Source organism: Pezoporus occidentalis, unplaced genomic scaffold, assembly GCF_034315485.1.
Source record: "Pezoporus occidentalis ecotype Australia unplaced genomic scaffold, CSIRO_AGI_Poc_V1 ctg95, whole genome shotgun sequence".
Taxonomy (NCBI): domain Eukaryota; kingdom Metazoa; phylum Chordata; class Aves; order Psittaciformes; family Psittacidae; genus Pezoporus; species Pezoporus occidentalis.
This window is the reverse complement of record NW_026916315.1, coordinates 425,189-448,520: the sequence shown is the minus strand read 5'-3', so window position 1 is coordinate 448,520 and position 23,332 is coordinate 425,189. Positions and strand designations below refer to the sequence as shown.

The 23,332-nt window shown below is 42.6% G+C and overlaps 1 protein-coding gene across 8 annotated transcripts in view; it reads right to left on the bottom strand.

The window, feature by feature from the left end:
* The window catches only part of LPP (LIM domain containing preferred translocation partner in lipoma), a 353,500-nt gene that overhangs the window by 64,223 nt on the left and 265,945 nt on the right, over window positions 1-23,332 (bottom strand). The window lies entirely within an intron of this gene.

Sequence of the window (23,332 nt, the reverse complement as noted above, 5' to 3'; positions counted from 1 at the left end):
TATCTATCATTATATCTGATAAAAACAGAACAAAGGTTTGCTTTTCCTGTGTGCCAGCTACCAATGGTGAAGGTATTTGTGGCTGGTCTCATCACAGTTAAGTGCCCACACATGTTCCCCATTTTAATATTTTCACACTAGTTGAAATAACCCAGTTTGTTGTGTGCAGAATACCCATGAGTGAATACAGAACAAGTTGCACTGCTTATTGGGAAAGAAGTAGCAAAGGCAAAGCTTGCAAGACTCAAGAACAAACATATTGCACAAAAAAGATTACACAAATAATCTAAGAGAAAAATAGGCAGCGTATTACAGTAGAAACATAGAACAACATGACCCATTTGCTTCCCACAGAGACAAACAGCACTTAAAAGGCAGCTTAAAGACAAAAGACAAAATTAGTACTAAAATGCAAGAAGATGAAACTATGTCATTTCAACATTCTTCTTTTGCCCCTTCAGCCCTTTTTAGGTTCTTTTCCAAGATCACTTCAGCAAAACTAGAAGGTGATACACTGGCAGGAAGCCTGGGAGATTGAGTCCTCTATTTTTGCATGGAAGAGGTTCATAACCTTGGCCGTGACCTTCTTTCAGCCTAGCCTGTCTGACACATGTTGGTCTTACCTTGGGGGGACATACAGGGGTGCCCACAGAGGCTTCCCTGCTAAAACTGCTGGAAATGTCATCATTACTGAGTGGATCACAAGGAAACACTTCAGCAGCCAAAAGGAAACATCAGCTACTATACTTTATTCTGAAACCTCATTTACTGTCTTCTGTTGTATAAAAAATTGAAATATTGCAAATCTGAAGGAAGAGGGGGAAGGAAGGGGAGAAGCTCATATTGCACATGATGCCACATTCTAATTTTTCATTATTTTATTATTATTATTACATGGTATTTGCTTATACCATCACAGATCCTGGCTGCTCAGATTGCACAACAGCCCTGTTGTGCTGGGTACTGGAATTCACACAGAATTCAAAGAAGGGCCTGACTGCAGGAGCTCACAATCTAATACAAGCAATAACTGGGTATAGATAGGAAATACAAAGAAGCAATCAAACAAAACCAGTCAACAAGGAAAACTGTGGTCTCAGCACTCTAAATGTTTTATTATTGACAACAAGGCTCTAGACAGCCCAGCAAAGGAAACAGTTAAGGAAGAATTTGAAAGAGGATCCAGAGGGAGTTTGAGGGAAGTTTAACGGGATGCTTCTCATGAAAGCACAAAGACAGTACAAATGGGAATGCAAGTGCTTGAAGATTGAACATAGACACCTGCAGACAGGAAGGATGAGTTGTCATGTCACTAGAGAATACTAGAGGAAAAAAGGATGGGAACAGGTCATTACTGGCCATGCAAGTAAAGAAAGACGCTTCTGTTTGGTATGATGCAGAAATGAAACCAGAAGAGAGATTAAGAGACAGGAATGATCTGACCTTAGTTACAAGCAAGAGAGTGATTTCTGCAGCTGCAGTCTAGCTGAGCATGAACAGCGAGAAACTCATTTTTACAAAAGGATGCTGCAGAGATTCAAGGTTACTGAAGCTTGGATGCAGGTTTTATCTGTGAAGATGAATAGGAAAGGCCATTATCTGATCTGTTACACAGCAAGATTCTTAAGACTTAGCCAGAGTCTGGGCGTGATCTGGAGACGAGGAATTAGATACAGGGTGTCCAAATTTATGTGGGACATGAGTCACTTTTAAATGTCAGATTAAGAAAGTGAGCCAATCAGACAAACATCCATACTAATGCTTATAGCATAATATTCTTACAGCAATCACAGTGGAGTCCAATACAGACATAATGTAACTCTATCCAGCTGGCTTGAGGTGCTCCTGTTTGTACATCCAAGGTCTGCATTAGACTTTTTTAGGCTACAACATTATTTGTCTGTCATACCTACTTAGACACTAAGTCATCGGGGTACCAACCATCTTTGCTATGTGACCTATAGTGCCTAACACAAACAATTCAGTCAACAACTAGAGATACTAAGAGCAAAGAAAGCAGAGAGAAAATGTGCAAACCTCTCTACAAAAGGTTTAAATTCATGAATTCAAAGCATGCATTCTATGTAAAGAGGAGATAGGGGATAATTTTCTGATAAAAGCATCAAAGTAGGAAGGTTCTGTATTTGCTGAAATGTGGGAAAAAAGCCCACACTGATATCTCAAAAACTTCTGCAGGATGGAAAAAAATGTTTTCCACCTAACTACTGTGAGAATATACCACAAGGTCATATCCTCAGTGCCTATCAATTACACAATTTCCCTGGATCAGCTCAGCTCACAATTTTCCTGGTTCTCACTGCAGCCCTGATATACTACGAAAGAAAGAAGTAAAGAAACACAGCAAACTGCCTTTACAAAACTGTACTAAGAACATTTTCAAAATACATAAATACATTGAACATGGTATCTCACTAAAAGTTCTCCTGGCAGCCTCAAGACACCCAGTATTTCCGCTGCGTTATTTTTCTAATCATCTCTGTTTAGAGTTTGCCAGTGAATGCATTTTAGAGATTCATGACACACTCTGCTTTTGGATGGCTTTGAATCAGCTGGCAGTAAATGTGGAAAAATCATTATTCCTAATGAAGAAATATTGATGACAAAACAGCATTTCGAGGACAATGTTGACCATAAGTCAACAATGCAACAAGATTTTTCCCTCTCTCCCTCCTCTTTCCTAGTGACTTTTATCCAACAGTTTTCAAACATTTCCCAACCATGTGGGATTCCTCAGGGCACCTATATCAGACAGGCACAACTATTCCATTTTGAAGGGATACAGAAGCAGAAGTTAACACATTAGGAAGTTAACAGCATAACAGCAGACCTTAACTGCCAGTATACTTTAATCGAGTTAAGTTTCAATGGTAGAGATCCTGCAACTCACAAGAACCCAACAGGTCCTGGGTTCCTTCATTTGTCTGAAAAAAGAATAAAACAGGATCTCTAATTCACAAGAGAGGGTTTATTCCCTTTCTGTGAAGCATGGGAGGGTGTGTATCTGACTGTGATTATGTTAGCAAAAGATGCATTCCTCATACTTGTGTTGGAGTTATTCCAACAGTTTGGCACTTAGAGCACTGCAATAATGGTACAAAGGGAAGCCCAAAGGTAGTCTGTGCATTTTGTAGGAAACTGTTATTTTTCTCATCTTATCCTTGCCTTCCTTACCGACCCTTTTTTTTTTTGTTTTTGAACTCAGACTTCTCACTGAGTAGGAAGATCTTGTCAGTGACTTATTGTGCCAGGAGCCAAGCTTGAAGTTCCACCATTTGACAGTAGCAGGCTATACGCATCAGTTGTCTTACACTGCCTTTAGACATGAGACAGATGAATCTTAATTCCTCCTTCTTCAACAGCCTTCAGAAAACAGAGTCTTTCACAGTAAACAGAGATTCATGCTGCAATATGTGCCTGTAACACTTCATAAATTAAATCCAAGGCCCTGATTTAATGACTGTGTCCTGGATATTCTGCTTTAGCTGTGTTGCGCTTGTATTCCAGATGTACATGTCCCTGCAGTGACCTCCTTGTCATTTGTACTGTGCTTGTCCAGCAGTAGCTGCAGTCTCATGTTGCTGCATACCTTTCCTCCGACCACAATACAACTTCGTATTTGCACTTCACTTGGCTGCAAACCTGACACATTCTCAGTATGCCCCAGAGGTCCCATTCCACTCCAGACAGCAAATGCACTGCAACTGTGCGGGCTCACGCTGCTAACAGTTTACTGTACCTTTTCAAACACTTCTCTGTGTTGCTCACCACAAGACTACTATCCCAGCCAGTTACCAGACCTCATGGTGAATGTTTCCAACACCCCAGCAAGGTAGAGGACTCTTAGGGCACCCAACATGCAGGTGGGGGACTTGAGACACACACACATTAAATAACTTTCCAAGGGTCACACAAGGAGTTTGTGACAGATCCAGGAACTGAAACCGCATCTTCTCAATCCCAGACTAGTCTCCTTAACCACAAGACCATCTCTGAAAATGCCTGATGGTGAGACAGGCTCTGCTGTAATCCCCTCCCCAGAAGGAATAGGCTCCCTGTGCAGGCCATGCCATCACTCTCTGGCAGCCTGGCTGAGCTATGTAGCCACTGAATATGAAGAGTTTTGTGCCTCTGCTACTATCCTCTGTTTAATGAGAGAGGAAGAAAGGCCTATGTTTCTTTCAACATCCATGTGGTGATGATCACATCTACATCACCCTTTCCTCAACTCCCTGGAACACAAGAGAGAATTTAGCTTGTTTCTGATATAAAGCAGATTATGGTGAGTGCTTACCAACATGGTAGAGGTACCATCCTAAAATATTGCAACCATAATGCATCACTGCCATAAAACAAGAGTTCAGAGAGGGGCACTCCTATTTTCCCACAAAGCTATAAAAACTGAAGTTGAACAGGATCCCGAGAGGTCATGGAAACTATCTTACTGCCTTGAAGGCAGGATCAACTATCTCTACAACATTCTTGACAGATACTTGTTTAACTTGTTCCTAAGAACCTCCAGCAATGGAGGTTTCACCAACAATTTAGGCAAAAAATTTCAGTGAGTACCTAACCTTACCACGAGTAAGCTTTTCTTTCCATCCAACCAAAATGTCCTGTGCAGTAATCTAAATCCTTTTACTCTACTCATGATGGACACATTTAAGCTTTGTTTGATCTACACCACTTGTATGGCACCTAAGGCAAAGTTGTCCCTGATCCTTCCTCAGGCAAGGCACCTTGCAAGGTAGGCACATGATCTGACCATGTGTCCAACACATCGATGAAGTGCCAGTCCCCAGCTTGAGTGATCTGCAGTGAGTGTCCCAGCCCGGTGGGGGTCAGTGATGCTCTACAATATTTAAGGTCCCAGGTACTTTTTTGCAGCATGCTGTTGTGGCTTTTTTTTTTGTTGTTGTTGCACTGTGTCAACTTTTGGCACATGTTTTACCATGTGCAAAGTAGTTGAAATACAGCCTCAATAAGATCTGGAGACAAAAGAAAGGGGGTGAAAAAAAAGAGTGTGAGAGAGGAAACATTCCTCCTTTTGCTGATCGATCAAGGAAATGCAAGGGAGAGAGTAAAATTCACTGTATTTCCTTTATAAATTTTCATTTAATGCTGATGAAAGTTGCCAGATGACAGAGACCACAGTTGTATATCCACTGAAGAGCCCCACCTCGAGAAACAGAGAAATGAATTGTTTGCATGGCTTTGCCAGGAGCTCTTAGCTGTGGCACGGGATCTTGTCTCTAGAAGCAACAGCAATTCCTCCTCCAGCCCCTGCCTCTCCCCGGCTCTCCAACACTGCAGACAGAGTGCCACGTCCCCTGCTGCCTCCTGGGCACCCGTTGCTACCTGCTTCTCTTCACTACTGCTTCTAGTCTGGGCTTAGTGCTAGGCATGGATATGACAAAGTAGTTTTAAGTTGCAATATAGTGTTGGATGGAAAGAAGTCACTTTTTTTCTTTTTCCTGATTAAAAATATATTTGTGCTTGGAGGCAAGACTTTCAAAGTACTGATCTGCACCAAAAATCCCAGCCAACAAACATTTAACTAAATAAGGAATGTAATAATTTCATTTGGTAGAAAAAAAAATGTTTAAAAAAATTCCTACTTTCACAAAAGTCCCCTACCTTCCTCTGCCATCACTCCTCTCCTTCAGGGGAAAATCATCACATATAGGAGGTTAAAAAAGCACAACACATTAAAACCTTTTTTGGTTTGTTTGTTTTTTTTTTCCAAAATATATATGGGGAAAAATTTATAAAAGCTGTGAGAAAGTGAGGCATTCCCATGCTTTCAAAAGCTGAGAAATGTCTTCCTTTCTTTTATAGGAACATGAGAGTTTTTAAAACAAAGATGACCCTTCTCCTTGGAAAACATCACTAATGTTGAAATCTTACATTTAGTGACACGTAACCGCTACATGGCACCCATGGAACAACCTCAACAGCTCTTCACTAAAACCCCAGTGAAAGTAAGGTTATCGGCTAAGTCCTAGTGAAGCAGGGAGGAAATCTCTCTTTGGCAACTTATCCCAAAGCCTATAGAGGCGTTTTGCCCCTCCTGAGAAAGACTTTAGTGAGGGAAACTGTTGCTAGCAGAGCTGTGCATCAGACAAATTTTGGCAGTTCTGGTCATCCCAACAGCAACAACCACTAAGCCAGGCCTCTTTGTGCTTAGACTTGCAAAGACATCTTACATGATAAACCCTGGACAGTGGAAGTACCAGGTGAGCAACCATCCTTGTCTGAATCTCTTGCAAGGAAAGGAAGGCAAGGTAAGAGGCACAAATCACTCCTCCCACCCTCATCAGGGTGATAGGTGGAGGGGAATTTCCTGGGCCATCCCCTGGCCCACTGGGCTTGCTCTGTAATGCTGCACCAGATGTCAGGATCCTCTTTTGGAAAGCCACAAAAAAAAAGAACTTGCAATTACTCTGAGAGCCAGTGGTGGAAGCCCCAGTGAGCAGCTATGTGGTGGCACCTCTCCTGGGCCTGTCTGGGTCCCCTCACAGCTGCCTCTCTGAGTATGCTGTTCCAGCCCGCTCTGCATGACCCAGGAGATTAGACTTTCTGCTAGAGAGGTGGAGGGTAGTTTCAGGGGCTGCTGCACCCGACCCTGTACATAAGCAGTGGCTGCAAAACAAAGCAGATCTGGAGGCCAGACAAGCTGGTCTCTTCAGATGCTTGGTGTTCATTATGCCACGGTTTGTGCATCTTATCCCACCCACTCCTCCAGGTGGGGAAGACCAGCAACCAGCTGCCCACAGGCTCATGCTGATGCTCAGTGCAAGACTCAAACTCTCCTTAGCTCTTGCTTTCTGAAGAGCTGAACTGAGGGTACAGTCAGAAGGGACCAGCTAAGATTCATACTGATAGACAGCAGGTCAGAAAATTACTTGTCTCTTAATGCATTCCCAAAGTACTACAGTTAGGTTTGCCACTTTCAGCATGAAAGCATTCCCAAGGAACCCAAGCAATGGGTCAAGGCCCTTCGGTGTTAGGTGCTGAACAAAGACAGAGCAAACAATGCCCCCCTTCCCGATGACTTTCACCTCCAACTGCTTCCATGTTGGGCACTTCTGTCCCCTAGCCCAGCCAACCCATTTCATAAGCCCAGCACAGGCACCAGCCAAAAATCACATCCGTCGCTGCGCATGAATGACTCAATTCACTCTTCCATAGCCTGGCTGTAGTCCAGCTGGTATTCGGCAGCTTGTCTGCCTCACTGCATCACTGGGAGGGTAGTGGCACAACATGATTTTTACCAAAGGCCCTGTTCAGTGGAGAAGTTGAAAACACCTGAGTAATGGTGAAGTTTTGAGTCAGAGATGTTTCCTGTGCCAATGGCTCTAGCCTACCAACCTGGCTTGCCTCCTGCATGCCTGCCTGGTGAAAAACGTCTGACAAAAACCAAGAAACAAGGAGAGAACCTGTCCTCCTCCTCCTGTTAAAAATGAAAACAAGAAAAAAAAAAAAAGGTGGAGAAAAGCTAGATCCCACAAAGAGTAGAGTCCCCAACAGCTTTGAGGTTTTGGGCTTTCAAAGCTGTCTCACTGCATTAGAAGATATCCCACCAAATTTCAAACAGCACCTCATTTATTTAAGGTCTTTGAAAAACTCAGCCTTTCACAATCAAGCACCAGCCCACCAGCCCAAAGCTTCCTTGCTGTTCTGAAACATGTGCTGTCTGTGTGTTTACAGCAACCCTCACATAAATCACCTCCATCAGGCACTGGAAACTGCCTCACCTGTATGCTGATCATCCACTGTCCCTTGCACTGAATTCCAGCACTCCAACTGTCTCAGCAGATGGAATCAACTAACTGGTTTTATTCATTAAAGCGACCTACTGGACAGAGGTTTCCTTCCTTGCCCCAGAATCTGGGACCTTTCCAACCAGGTGTAAGGTCCAATATTTGTTTACTCTCAGACAAATAACAAGAGCTTTACAACCTAGAATGGAGAGGCACTCCCATTCTGAGGGGATGTGAAACATTTGTTTCTACTCAGGATGACCACACATGTCATAACCTTAAAATGTGACATGGGTATTGAGAACAAAAGTCCTTTTAAAATTATATTTGATGTTGGCGATAGCATATTAATTATATTAATGCAATTATGTAATAATTACAATTCTGCTCATCCTCTGGGTGAATGGACCTGCTTTACTGGCAACTTTTCTAAACTATTTTCAAAATTAACTCCCTGTGCTGCATATCTGGAGTTCATGATGGAGCAGGATGATATCAAGTATCCATTGTCACATTCTCAGAGCTTGATGGAAAAGGAGACAAAAGTTTTCTTGCTTCACCTCCATTAGAAGCAAATTAGTGTAAAATATGAGACATATTTATAAAAATTATTATTTTATTTAAAGTATGTGGAAAACCCATCTGCACAATTGCATGTGTCACTCTCACACGTCCTACACTTTTGATTCATAATTAGCAAGGTTTAGAAAATAATAAGTTAAAAAACCCACTAATGCCATAAAGCCAAGCTCTTCAGTGGCTCTCGGGCAGCTCTGTTTACTGTGGTTAAGGACTCTAGGCCCTGCTGACTGACAGTAGGAGAAATAGAAAATGTGGGTTCTGATCCATATTTATCATGATAGATTGTTCTGACATTTAACCTGAAGCCCTCCATGAGGAGGCTCTGATGTTGATCAGCGCCTACAAAGGCGCGTTCAAAGTATTACATTTCTAAGATGGAAGGTTCTTTCTAAATTGGCTTCCATACAAAGGGCACCAAACCCTGTCTCCTTAATTATTCACACAATTCTTGACCTGAGAATTTTGCACTGATGGAAACTGAAACCCCCAAAACCTTCTGCCTTCGTGACAGGGCTGAACCAATTGGAAAAGACCGATTTGATATCCAGAGGTCATGATGAGTACTGCCAGTCCAATGTCCTTGAGCAGTCATTAGAAAAAGCTATCATCAGCAAGGATTATAAGTGTTTGCCAAAAACTCAGTGTTGAAAAACATCTAGAACATCCCGAACCTGTGACGGCAACCTCTGTATGAACAAAGTTGGCAAATCGTTGGGCTCTGAATTTTCAGAGTGCTCTTAACTGGTTTCCTACATGCATGGGAGTTCATTGTAAAGATGGTAAATACATTTAATCCTCATTAAGCACTTTGGTATGACAGTAGGGAAAACTGATGGACTTGTTTACATGCAGTAACAGAATCGTTTGAAATCCACTAGACCTCCAAATTTAGACCTGAGGTATGTATAGAGACACTCATTTCAGTTTATCCCAAGCCTGATTTAACTGATGTAACCTTAGTCAGCTTCAGGAGCTTTTGAATTTATACGACCACTCCCAGAAAACCAACGCTAGTTTAAGGCAGTTGGCTTCTATCTGCACCTAAAATGATGCAACTTTGTTATGTTGACAAAGTCAGATATGATGGATAGAATGGGGAAGCTATTATTCATGCTGTAGCATAGGAAACCGTGTGGAAGATTTTTGTCCCAGTGAAAGGGACAGTGAAATGTTTGAAGACTCAAACATCTGCACTGGGTCTCACGTTGCCACACTTCTCTGTTTTGGATGCTTACTTTTGCAAAAGTGTTTGAGTCTTCAAGAATTTTGGAAATATCTTTCATTGTTTTGCAGTTCTCTGAGCATCCTCTTTGCAGCCTCTGCGCAGATGAGGACCTGTGAAATAACATGCAATTATGCAGCTCCTGGGAAGTATCCAGGCCATGTTCTAGACCGGATGGATCCAGAAACGTTTGAGTTAAGCTTCTGATCCATGTCCAAATATTAGAACACCTGTAAAAAGTCTGAATTCCAGTACTGCTTCACAAGAAAGTCAAAGCGACCCCTCTGTAACAAGTAAGAGATAGACTGGCATTTTGGAAACCACAGACTAAAGACCTAAGAACTTCTTTTTCGCAGATGATCCATACATGAGGTATGACTGGTCACCTCCCAGCTAAGAGGGACATAAAATTAGTAAAACTAATTATTTAGTTTAATAAATTTAGTTTAATAATTTAATAACAAAAATCTTGGGGAAATAATATGAATATCTAATTTCATGGTGTTACTTCTGCTACATATTGTTTTGTTCTCCCCTGTCCCCAGAGCCCAAGCATGAAGCCACTGCACACACTGATCACCTGAGAAGTTAGTCTATATTTAGTCAGCCAGACCACCTAGCCAAGCTGATGCCTTGCATCTTCCGGTCAATACACACCTACTGAGATGAGACCCACCATGCACCACGATTAGACCCACCATGCATCACGATTAGACCATGCTCTAAAACACAACCCTGTAAAACGCTACTTATTCTTCCAAAGAGCTGCAATTTTCCTAGGCCAGAAAAGCTCTGGTAATCAGACATTTGCTGGATGCATACCATTCCTACTTGCTGCTGAACAGCAGGACTTCATAATCTCAGGACTTCATTACTTTATATGAGACTCAAGGCCACAGGTCAGCCATCTTCCCTCCTAGATGAAAGAAAGTTGCTCTGAAAAGGGCAATAGGCAGTAAGACTGTGTGAACACCTTGCAATTGAGCAAAACAGAAGGAAACAGAGTCTGGGAGACCTGAAACAGCTTAGTTATGAGTCCTCACCCAATGGTCTGCTATAATCAGAGCAAAGATATAACAGAAAACCCACCAAGATCCCAAGACTAATTGGCTGTCTATGAAGTATTGGTTTTGTTTAAATGACCAAGCCACACTTAGATCAAAGCCCTTTACTCATGAACATAGTATGACCGGGACTAGCTCAAGGCACAGATCTGTAACCCCAGAATGGCAATGTCCATCTGCCCTAAGCTTGGAGATGGCCTCTTTTTAGATGCCTGACTCTGACTCTCCTGCTGAGGCTCCTGAAACTTGTGTTACCTGCACAGTTTTTCACCTAAGCGCTCCGGACTCGAAAGTATCTGTCACTCTCTTGCGTGAGCAAACAGAGCAGTTTCCACTCTTCACTCCGTATAGACACAGAAGTGCAGAAAGAGACTGAAAGAGATTAAATGACAAGTTTTCACTTGGAGCTGGCCCTTACTCTCCTCAGCTGCTCTTCTGAAGGATGGATGCCATAGAGATGGCAATGCACCAGCTGTGCACATCTGCAGTGCACATGCTCCATTTTCTTCACCTTTTGAATTATACCTGTGAAAAAACAGTGGAAATAATTTTGACCGTAAGCAACCTCCCTTCTTCCCTCCTCTTTCTGTTGCCTTGCATAGAAATTGAGTATACATACAAAAAGAGGTTATGGTTGTTTCAGCATGAGTATTGGTCTAATGGAACACACTGAAGCCTGTGCTTTGACATTTACAGAAGCCAGTGTTTTTATATATATAAAGATAGATGATGGTAGATTTAAAAATCTCCTACTCAAACATCCCCTCTTACTGTAGCCATACCCACAACAGTCCTGTCCTCCCTCTATACCTTCCTTCCTGCTCTAAACATACACATCAGATTTGCTAATGCTGGAGACAGTCACACTTCACAAGACCATGTAGGCATTGTGAGCTGGATCAGCTCATGCAAGACGTTTAGATGGAGACTAGGAAAGAACAGAACGCTTCAGAATCCAGGATCCATGTAACATCCTGCACTGTGTATTTATTTGCACACTGACACATACACACACGTATATATACTAATTTCAGCTATGGGACAGAAATGAGAAGCAGCTGCCCAGCTTGCGGAGATGACAACAAGTACACATGACCAGAAATAACTCCACATTGGCAATGACGATCGCTAGGACTTTCCTGTCCTAAAGAGCTGACTGCACATGACAGTCTTCTGCAGAGTGTAAGTGACCCACATTAGAGTCCCTTCCAAATGTCTCCCTCCAGGAAAGCTCAGTCAGACGCAGTTCTTTAGTTCATGTGATCACGAACAATCCTTGCATTGAAAAGAGGTGTAAAGTCAGTATTGTCATGTCTCAGCCAATCATCCACTCATGAGAAAAGTCAAGGTAAAAGACCTCAGGCTTTCTGCAGATTTTCTGGAAGCTCACTTGCCTTTCAGTGCTAACAGATTTTAAAAGCTTAGGGTTTTTTTGAAAGTGCAATTTAAAGTGACAACAAAACTCACTAAACACCCCCTCCAGAAACTTCCCCTTCTTCAAACCTGCCCTCACACAAAATAATGCACATCTGCCTGGTCTGCCCCTGACAGCACAGACAGAATCAAAGCACGCACTTAGTAATTATTAACCTCTCAAGATACTGTCTGGAACCAGAATTTGTTGAGGAATTTGTATATTAAAGGTGAACACTTCTGCTAAGTGAATACAGCCTGATTTACAGCTTTTAAGAAATAGTTCAGTATGACTGGGGCAGTAATTTGAAGGTTCTACAAGACAAAATAATTCACATCTCAAGTCCAGCTGCCTGTCTTTACCAGTGGACAGGCACCCACACTCTAAGCTGTCTACAAACAGGCCTAATATTGCTAGGGTGTTTACTGAACCACTGTGCTCAATGTGGAGATTAATTTTATCAACTGCTAAAACCCACACACCTACTTGTGCTGTCCCCTTTAGACCCTGGTGCTGTGAACATAGTTTTTAGGCCCTCACTCTTGGTTCACAGTACCAGACGTAAGTATTTCTACATCTCTGTGTATGCTTCAGCAGACACACAAGAAAAAAAAAAACAACAAAAAAACCCCCAAAACAGAAAATGAGACGTTCATAAATGAAAGCTGGTGACCAGGTATCAGATGTGGTCCCTTGTCTCCGGTTTGTACCCACATCGATCCTATTGCTCTTGAAGTTTTCCATTTCCCACAATGGGGCTGGCTCAGGCAGGGCCACAGGACAGGCATGATGCTTTTGGCACTCTCTCCTAATCAGCTGACAAAATCTGTGCTGGCACAGTTCAGGCAGGCGACATCTTAATAGCAAGTTTCACAAGTTGAAACAGGTTTAGTCTCAGCTGCTGGTAGCATCCCAAATGTCTGGCAGGGCTGGCTTCTCATGATCTCCCTGCTAGTTTGGGATGACAGTCTCCTGACTTTTGAGCACCAGTTGTGACCTCGGGTTGCAGCCAGAGACGTGAAAACTGTGTATATGTCCAAGAGGACATGATGAACAGCGAGGTGCATTTGCAGACATGAAAACAGTGCAACTCACTAAAAGCACCAGGAAAATCTGGCTACTTTTGATTCTTTTCATTCTTTCAATCTTCCCCTACCTCTCTGCACCGCCGAGAAACACTCTGTATTGATTATGCTGACACTGACAGCAGAGCTGGATTTTTTATTTTTTTTTTCACATCTCAGATGAGGAAGTGGGTTATGATTCATCTCACACATTCTGAGTCAAAGTGATCCCTTAAAAAAAGACGAAAAAAAAAAAGAAAAAGAAAAGAAAAAAACCAAACAGTTTTGATGTGTTTCCATCAGAAGAGAACAGCCTGGAGATCACTCAGCAAATGAGACAGCCTGTTTAATTCTTTTTTTACCATATTTCACTCTCAGATAAAATATGGCCTTTCCCCCCAACTAAACTTCAAATAACACTCAAAATACCCCCAAAACTTACTGGCAAGAGACAAATCATTTTATCAAAAAAGACAGCATGAGACAGACAAATGACACTAGAAGAAATAACAAATGTCACACCATGCCCCCACTCCCATGGAACTGAGATTGATAGACTGGAAAGTAACAGATTACTATCGTGAATTATCAATTTTCTTAATAGACTTGAACTATCTAAATGCCAAAGTGTTGTAGCATTAGTGGGTACATTATATTAACAGCAGTTAAAATTACTAAGTGTGACCTTGGAGTGCTTTTTTCCTCCTTTCTTAGTTTCACAGCCATGTTATTAACTCTGGAAAATAGGACTTGTGATCTAAATGCTGGGAAGAGCCTTCAGACTGGTTGTGGCTTTCCCATCAGACAAGGCTCACAAGTCCATTTTGTTGACTTTCACATAAAATAGAGTGTGGCCACGGCTGTGGGTAAGGCACGGGACTTGAAGGAATTCTAGGCTCAATTCCCACTTGCTACTGTTTCTCTACATGTCTCTGGGTGAGTCATCTAAACTCTGCCAGTCAGCCCCTTGTTTGTAAATTAAGGACAATAATATTTTCCTGGTCCTTGCCATATAGAACCTAGCTGGATCTATTATTCTGTATTTTCAGCTTGGGAGCTCTGAGGGATGCATACTGTTTCCTACTTCTTGTTTAATTTGCACACAGTGCAGTGTGACCACAGTCTTGCTAGCAGGCCTTAGATGTTACTGCAGTACAAATAAGCCATAATGTAACACGGAAGCCATGGCAAATTTAATGCAACTAGCTTCAAACAATAGATCAGCTGTTTTCAGTTTTAAAGAGCAAAAAAGGGGTTCATTTATGCCAGGTCATGTGCATAACTAACTCAAAACAAAGAGAAATTAATCTCTTTTCATGTCACTGAGACAAAGATTTGTCCAGGACTGCACCGCTGGAAGTGTGGTTTCTAACTCCAGCTCCAAAACTGACTGCCTGCATCTCTCTCCACAGTTTAGCTATAAGTTATGACCAAGAAAGAATGTCTTGAGGCTTAAAACATTCCAAAGCTCTACGTGAAGTGAAAATTATTTCTTTAAATCTACAATCCAGAAAAAGAGTCTCACTCATTCATAGACACACATACATATATCCTATCTTAAAATACCTGTGCATGAGAACTTAGTGCTTATGAAATCCTGGATGGAAACTCCTGGTTTCACTTGTCTCCATAAAAAAAAAATCAAAAGGGGGAGAGGGAGAACAAGCCTTCCCGATCCTACATGCCCCTAACCAGACTAACAGTCTGTTTTGAGCTCCTGGCCTCCTCGAGTTGATTCCCAACCAGGGGTCCTTTGGGTACCACAACTGATGTTTTTTAACGAGGTGATGATGTACCACAGAGAACTCCCCTGACACCAGCCAACTCATTTCATGTGGGGCAGGAACCAGCCATAAAGTAGGTCACACGTTCACCTCCTAATGACCTGAAGCCAAAGACTTGATGGCTCTTTAGCAATTCTTTTGCCATTTCAGTCCACAGTTTACTTTGGGCACATAAGCAAACTGGATTCTCTTTGAGCTGCTTCTGAAGTAAAGGTAGAAAGACTTACTTTGTTTCCATGTAGGACTGGGGTGTGGGGGTTGGATAGTAGCCTCATCATTGTCCACATTCATGCATTTTTGTTTTCTGTGGATATGTTAATTTTTAAACATGCTGAAGAATTCTGTAGAATACAGCTGTACTTTAGAAAGACACATCCTAGATACTTCATTATCACATTTAACTTCCCTTAGAAGACAGCAGGAAATTGTCAGCTTTCATTTACCGACTGTGGGACAAACCTAATTCCGCTAATGGTCTGAAACCTACCTTTCTTTCACAGCACAGATAGAAATCCCTTTGCTAAAATGCTACCTTGGTATTCTGCACTTATTCTCTGTTAAATGACTTCTGCATCAAATCAGTTCTGTCTAAAAGTAAAAAGACGTCTAGGTTGACTGCCAGCAATTCAAGCTAAACCAGGGACTTAAAACCACCAAGGAAGTCGTGTTGCTTGCTATCTATTCCAGCTGGCATTTTATCGTCTACAAAAGCAAAGGGTTATTTTAGGTTTGCTGCAAGAGTTAGATCATATCTGTGAAGCAGTATAGGTCTCTCAAGAGACTGTGCTTCACAAACACTCGTGACCCAACATCTCCTCCACTCCTGGATGGATGAGAACAGGCAAAAGGGAATGTGAGTCTCCTGCTTCCTGGCACATGTGGGTACCAGGTACTCAGGGCTTATAGGAGTGCAACCTCCCCTCAGTCCTAACTGCTATGTCTGCTTGATCTTCATTAAGACATGTACACTCAAGACTTTATAAGACTAAGACCCCTGTCATAATAAGATACAGGAGCTTAGCTTCACTAAATATCTTTCCCACAATTACTGCAGAATAGAATGTGGGTCACATCAATAGCAGGAAGAATTGAATTTTTGCATCCCTTTACAGTCTTTGAAATGTTGAAAAGCAACTTAAACCAGCTCACAGCCTCTGCATCCCTGTTTTCTCTTGCCTTTCTGATGGCTGGAGATAAATGCATGTACACATGGTATATTTTGCTCTCCAACTAATCACTGGCCTCTTCATTTTCTTTTCCCACTTTAGAACTGTAGGCCAAAATTCACCCCGTATGTTGCATTGGGACTATATAAATCTGCTCTCCAAGCTCTACCTGCACTTGCTGCAAAAGGATAATGGCAGCCACAGACTCCGTGAAAGAAAGCTAGAAGGGGGTGGCAAGCACTGACAGAAGTGAGACTGAAGAAACAGGCTCTGAAAGCCATTTACCAGGGTAATTGAAGCCCCTGGGGAACAGAGGGAGGATGACTCCCCTTGCGGCAGGCCACAAGAGGGCAGATGGATGTTGGTGGTACTGAACTATGACCTCTCTGAATGCAGGCTGCTCCCAGCCTTTGTAGCCTGTGCACGAATGCCGGAATATACCTTGAACATAAAAAATAATAACTTGAAGTACAACGGAGAAAAGGGTCCCTATTATATGCCTGTTCTTCCTGCTTTTGTAAGCAATTACATAACAAAAAATGACGGTCGGCACATCTGTCGCTGAAAATCTAACCTACTATTTTCTGACCTAGATGTTGTTCAGATGAGGATGTACACTATCTTGCACCAAAAAAAACTTGCCTTTAAACAAAAGGCATGATGACACATCATATGGGAAAATTACAATGCAATTATGCTTTTGCAATAATAATAATAATAACATGCATCTTTTAATGATAACCTTTTCAGAAGAGACCTAGGAATACAGGCAAGATATGACAACTTCCTTTTTCTGTTGATAATTTAGATGAAACTAAAAGACTACTTGAGCCACTTAGAGGCTGCAAAAAATGCCTGATGAAGACTGAAACACAATGCAGACCGCACTCAGTTTAGAGACAGCAGAACTGTTCAGTGCGCAGACCCACGTCAAAGGAAACAAAGGCAACATGAGCTGAAGGAAGCTGTACCTGGACAATCTAGTGTGCCTCCTTATCTGAAGCTTCTGTGTCTCTACAACACTGTCTCCCATATCTTACATGGACTGCTATCTGATAACTCATGTCCTGCCTCTCAAGAAGTAAAATTAGGGAACGCCTTCGACACTGTTTGGACACCAGGTCTCTGCACCTAGTGAAGGATCTTTCTTACAAATGGAAGCCGAACGCAGACACAAAACCAGTGAGTGGAAGGGTTGACAGAACCTTGACAGATTCGATACTGGTGCCACTTACCGTTCTTTAGTTTTAACTGTGACACAGCATCTCAAAGAACTATTGCAGAAGGTTTCTCTGTGGGGAGCACTCATGCAACTCTTATTGTTAATCAGCTCCTGTCTGAAGGACTATACAGATTAAGTAGCCTACAAATAGGGTGAAAAGAGGAAAAAGGAAGTTTGGAAAGGTAAAATTATCTGCCACAGGTCTCACAAGAGGTCAGGATGAGAAGCAGAAAAGGAAGTCAAGCATCCTGCTTGTCGGTCTTGCTCCTCAGCATAATTCTGCACTGCTTTTCCCATTGCCCAAGTTAGGGCATACAGCAAATGCACATAAGAAAACTGTATTTCCTGAATTATCAGCTCTGAGACAAATCAATGTCTCTTTATCACACAAGCTGAGTATTTTCAACAAGATCATTTTAGTACCTCTATTCTTCCCATATGCATCCTGCTACAGCGTACTAGAACTACAAAAGGAGACCTCTAAGCTAACAAATAGCTGTGAAAGAAACTGGTGATTCCTTTGGTAGCTTTCAGTACTTACGGTAAAATAGCAGCAAAAGTTTCTTCTCACCAGTCAGGGAAACTCCTGTGCTGTGGAGAGTGACTCAGCTGGGACATAGTCCAGAAGGCAACAGGAGATGAGAGGCCCTGAAGGCACTTTTCCAATCTTAATCAGCACTGTCTGCATGGTGATAGAGACTGATAAGCTGCCAGAAGTAACTTCTTTCTATGGGTCCTGAAACAGTGGTCCACAAAGAACTGTTGTGCTCTTTGTGTATGTGTTTTGCTGGGGATTTTGGTGTGGGTTTTCTTTTTCTTGGTTTTGGTTTTTTATTTTGGTTATTTTTTTTTTTTTATGAAAAATCAAGGGCTTTAGTTTCCCATCGTGGCCAACAAACAATTTTGATAGTTTCATCCGAATCTCCTGTAAATACTAATTTCTCCTCTCCCATCCTTATCCAATTTCCACTCCACAAAGTATTCATATATTGGTTGTTTTTTTCCCAACAAATCAGACATGCTAAGGCCCTGTTAGAATTAAACTTGGCTAGGGATGTGAAAAATAACAGGAAGGTATTCTGTAGGTACATTGCGAATAAAAGACAGACTAGGGATAACATGGGCCCTCTCCAGAAGCTATCAGGAGAACTGGTTACACTGAATTTGGAGAAGGCTGAGGTTCTTAATGACTTCACTGGCAAATGCTCTGACCACACCACCCAAGTCTTGTAAGGCAGATGCAGTGACTGTGAGAATTAAGACCTTAGGCCCACTGCAGGGGAGGATATGGTTCAAGACCATCTTAAGAACTTGAACAAGCACAAGTCCATGGGTCCTGATGAAATCCATCCTCATGTCCTGAAGGAGCTGGTGAACAAAGTTGCTAAGCCACTGTCCATCATATTTGAAAAATCATGGCAGTCATGTGAAGTTCCCAACGACTGGAAAAAGGGAAATATAACCCCCATTTTCAAGAAGGGGAAAATGGATGACACAGGGAACTACAGACCAGTCAGTCTCACCTCTGTGCCTGGCAAAATCTTGGAGCAGATTTGCCTGGAAGGCATGCTAAGGCACATGAAAAACAGCAAGGTGCTTGGTGACAGCCAGCATGGCTTCACTAAGGGGAAATCCTGCCTGACCAATTTGGAGGCCTTCTATGATGGGGCTATGGAACTCATGGACAGGGGTAGAGCAGTTGATGTCATCTACCTGGACTTGTGTAAAGCGTTTGACACTGTCCCACACGACATCCTTGTCTCTAAATTGGAAAGACATCAATTTGATGGATGGACCACTCGGTGGATAAAGAACTGGCTTGATGGCCACATGCAAAGTTGTGGTCAATGGCTCAATGTCCAGCTGGAGACCAGTAACGAGTGGTGTCCCTCAGGGATCGGTGTTGGGACCGCTCTTGTTCAACATCTTTGCCGCTGACATGGACAGTGGGATTGAGTGAGCCCTCAGCAAGTTTGCCAATGACACCAAGCTGTGTGGTTCAGCTGATACACTGGAGGGAAGGAATGCCATCCAGAGGGACCTTGACACACTTGTGAGGTGGGCTGATGCCAACCTTATGAAGTTTAACCATGACAAGTGCAAGGTCCTACACCTGGGTCGGAGCAATCCCAGGCACAGCTACAGGTTGGGCAGAGAAGAGATTCAGAGCAGCCCTGCGGAGAAGGACTTGGGGGTGTTGGTCGATGAGAAAATGAACATGGGTTGGCAGTGTGTACTTGCAGCCCAGAAAGCCAAAAGTATCCTGGGCTGCATCAAAAGGAGCATGACCAGCAGGTCGAAGGAGGTGATCCTGCCCCTCTACTCTGCTCTTGTGAGACCTCACCTGGAGTATTGTGTGCAGTTCTGGTGTCCTCAACATAAAAAGGACATGGAACTGTTGGAACAAGTCCAGAGGAGGCCATGAGGATGATCAGGGGACTGGAGCACCTCCCATATGAAGACAGGCTGAGAAAGTTGGGGCTGTTCAGCCTGGAGAAGGGAAGGCTGCGTGGAGACCTCATAACAGCCTTCCAGTATCTGAAGGGGGGCTATAAGGATGGTGGGGAGGGACTCTTCATCAGGGACTGTAGTGACAGGACAAGGGGTAATGGGTTCAAACTTAAACAGGGGAAGTTTAGATTGGATATAAGGAAAATGTTCTTTACTGTAAGGGTGGTGAGGCACTGGAATGGGTTGCCCAGGCAGGTTGTGAATGCTCCATCCCTGGCTGTGCTCAAGGCCAGGCTGGACAGAGCCTTGGGTGACATGGTTTAGTGTGAGGTGTCCTTGCCCATGTCTGGGGGGTTGGAACTGCATAATCTTGAGATCCTTTCCAACCCTAACTATTTTATGATTTTATGATTCTACGCCTATCTACAATAGCACATTTATCAACAGGGAGGGCCATGACAGAGAGAAACCATCCCTACTGCACAGTGCATAACACATTTGGGAATCCTTTCTAATAAAAGGGGATTTGATTAAGACCAGCCAAGTACCACAGATCAGCAACTGAACCAGCAGTAAAGAAGGAAGAGTAGCTTAGACTTAAGAGACTTCAATTTGCTGAGCTACCAGGAACTTTTCAGGAGAAGCTACCCCATAAGTCACTCCATGCCCTACAGGAGGGTAGGAAGGGACATACACCAAAAATCAGGGTGCGTAGACTTAGTTTGGTAATGTGGCCTTACCACAAAACTCTAGTCAGGCAGAATACCCAACAGGTATGTTTAACTCCTAAACATTCACAGTGGGTTTTTTGTTTTTTCTTTGTTTTTTGTTCTCATCATAATTATTATTACTATTATTATATTTATTGATATTTCCATGCTTAAGCACTGCCTTGCCAAAGGCCCCTAGAGGATTTGCCAGTGACTGGATCATGCTGCTGTGGTAAGTCCAAGCAACAAACATCTGCAAACTGTGATCTTGCTGCTCCAAAGTGTGTCTCCAGGATGCTGCTCCTTGCTCTTACCATGCATCCAGGCTTCCCGGGAACACAGTACAAACCATGCCATGCTGCCAGCTCTGTGTGCTTGCATGGGCTATCACTGGCTAGAAGAGTTCCCGGACTCTGAAACCACCATCAGTAATTTCCACCCAGGGAAGCCGGAGGGAGGTGCAGTGAGCACTTGATGGAAGTGCTGGCTGACCTGCTCCTGAACTCAGTTCACTTGGCGTCATGTTTTAACCCCAGTACACTTGGTCTGCCAGCAGTACCAGCTGGCATTTACAGGGCAAAGAGACAACTTCAGTGGCTCCTACTCCTCTTCCTTCCCTAGGAACCACAGCTGTGCCCACACTGACTCCAGAATCAAGATGGTTTGACTGAAAATCAGAGATATGGCAAGTGAAATTACACAAGGAAGATGGTTACAGGAAAGACCCCAGAGTGCTGGTGGGCCATGTAAAATGACCTTTCTCCAGCCTGACAGTGCAAATGTAATTATTCCAACAAATTATTTTCATGACTTCATATAGCGCCTTGCAGCTTTCTAGCAAGGTTAATTAGATTCCTCAATTCAAAACCTATCTGCTCTTAACCAGCTTTTAATATGCTGAAATCCAGTTTTCTAAATTCAAACTAATAAAAATGATTAGCTGACAGCTATCTGGTGTAGTACAATTACAATGGCATTTAGACCTCAGGCAGAAGATACTTAAAGCAAATCTGAGTCAATGTCTCTGCCCATTTGTTCTTTTTCTGTTTTTTTTGATCAATGTGCCATATGAATCTTGTACAATCCATGCTACCATGCTAAACAAATAAAGAACAAAGGCAGAGATATTGATTGAGACAGTTAACCAAAGTTGAAAGACACTTTTTTTTCCTTCCACACTTAATTTGTTCTTTCCATATGAGCATGAAGTTACTGAAAGGTACTAGCTGACAGCTCAACTGGATGGGTATTTAGCTCTGACATAGGCAGAATTAGTACAAAATTCCTGGCTGGCACTGCCATATCAAAAAACTGCATCCACTGTGATTCCAGAGACCATCTTCCCCTGGGAGTAGCTTGGGCTAGAGCAGACCTAGGAGGGTGAGGGCAGCCCACCTCTTTGATTTTATCCAACCATAAAAAGCAGTTGTGCTCCAGAACTGCTGGGTTTATGTTTTCTGTGGTAGGTATATAATTAGTTGTGGCCATGTCTCCCAAATGGCAGCACGGGGCACAGCATGCTTAGATTGCTGAGGAGGAGTTCAGCCCAACATGTTTCTTCAGCACATTAAGAATGCCAAGGCTGAACACCTCTTCAGAGATGACCTGCAGTGACATAGACTCAATGCAATTAGAAGATCAATCAGGTGCAGCTTGTAATTAAATATTACCTGCCCAAGGTAGGACTAGGCTTGCTGTTTGGTTTTCATCTTTCAGCTTGCATCATGCATGATTATTCTATCTTTGATCATGGTACCACTTATATACACAAAACTGGCAAAATTTTTGAATGCTCTGGAGCCTCATTTCCATTTTCTTGTCTCCTACTAAATTAAGAACTACTGGCATGGCACTGGTCTGACCTTCCATCAGATAGCCACATTGATGACCTAATGCTGATAGACTTTATGTCCCAACCCTTTAAGCTATGCATCCCTTTGGATTAAAAACTTTGATCTACCACACTCTAAAACAGAGCAGAACCATCTTAGAGATACAGTATTATTTTGTAAAACCTGAACATTTCAGCTCCACAAATACAAGTGCTAAACAGAACTAAAGCTTCACTGCAGGAAGCAATTTCTGAGCTGTGAGGAAAATTAATCACTAGAACATCTTATCAGGGTAGGTGGTTGACTCACCATTGCTTGAAGTCTTTAAAATGAGATTAGTATTTTTTTTTTTAGTCATGATTCAATCATGTTTCTAGCAGAAACTGAGAGTAGGACATTAGGCAGTATAATGGCAAGGTCCTTTCTGACCTTGGAGCCTGTGAATCTCCAAGTTCTTTGTTCACCTGCCTACTTTCTCAGGCTATGAGGAGAACTGGGTGGGTTTTGGTTCATCAACCAGCTCCTGCCACTCAGAGCTCTGCATTAAGAAAATGACTGTAAACAAACCTCATGCTTCAGGGCTTCAGCCATTTGTCTGAAAGAAATGGGGAAAAAGTTCCTCCCTCTTGTCCGCCCACACTAATGGCTAAATACCTGTCACATTTGTCTGGCTGTTACTTTGCTTTTAAAACACTGAAGTGTTAACACAAATGGACACAGGCAGAGATGAAGTCAAATGCAGCAGCACAGAAAATGCTCTCTGGTTAGCCTCTCTTCAGTCATTCTTGCTCACACCTCAGATCTGTGCTAGTCATCAACTCTGAAGACCATCAGCGTTTATAGACAAGATGTTTCATCTGTTAGGGTGGAGATGGTAGAAGGTAAGGTACTGATGGAGAATGAGGACTGATATCAACCCCATCTACAAGGGCAATGTTTGTTTGATGAGAATATCTTGAACTTCTCATGTAATCAGATGCGTGTTTATTAATGAAATCTTGGTCCCACCCACTTTCCAATTAAACGAAACCACAAAAGTT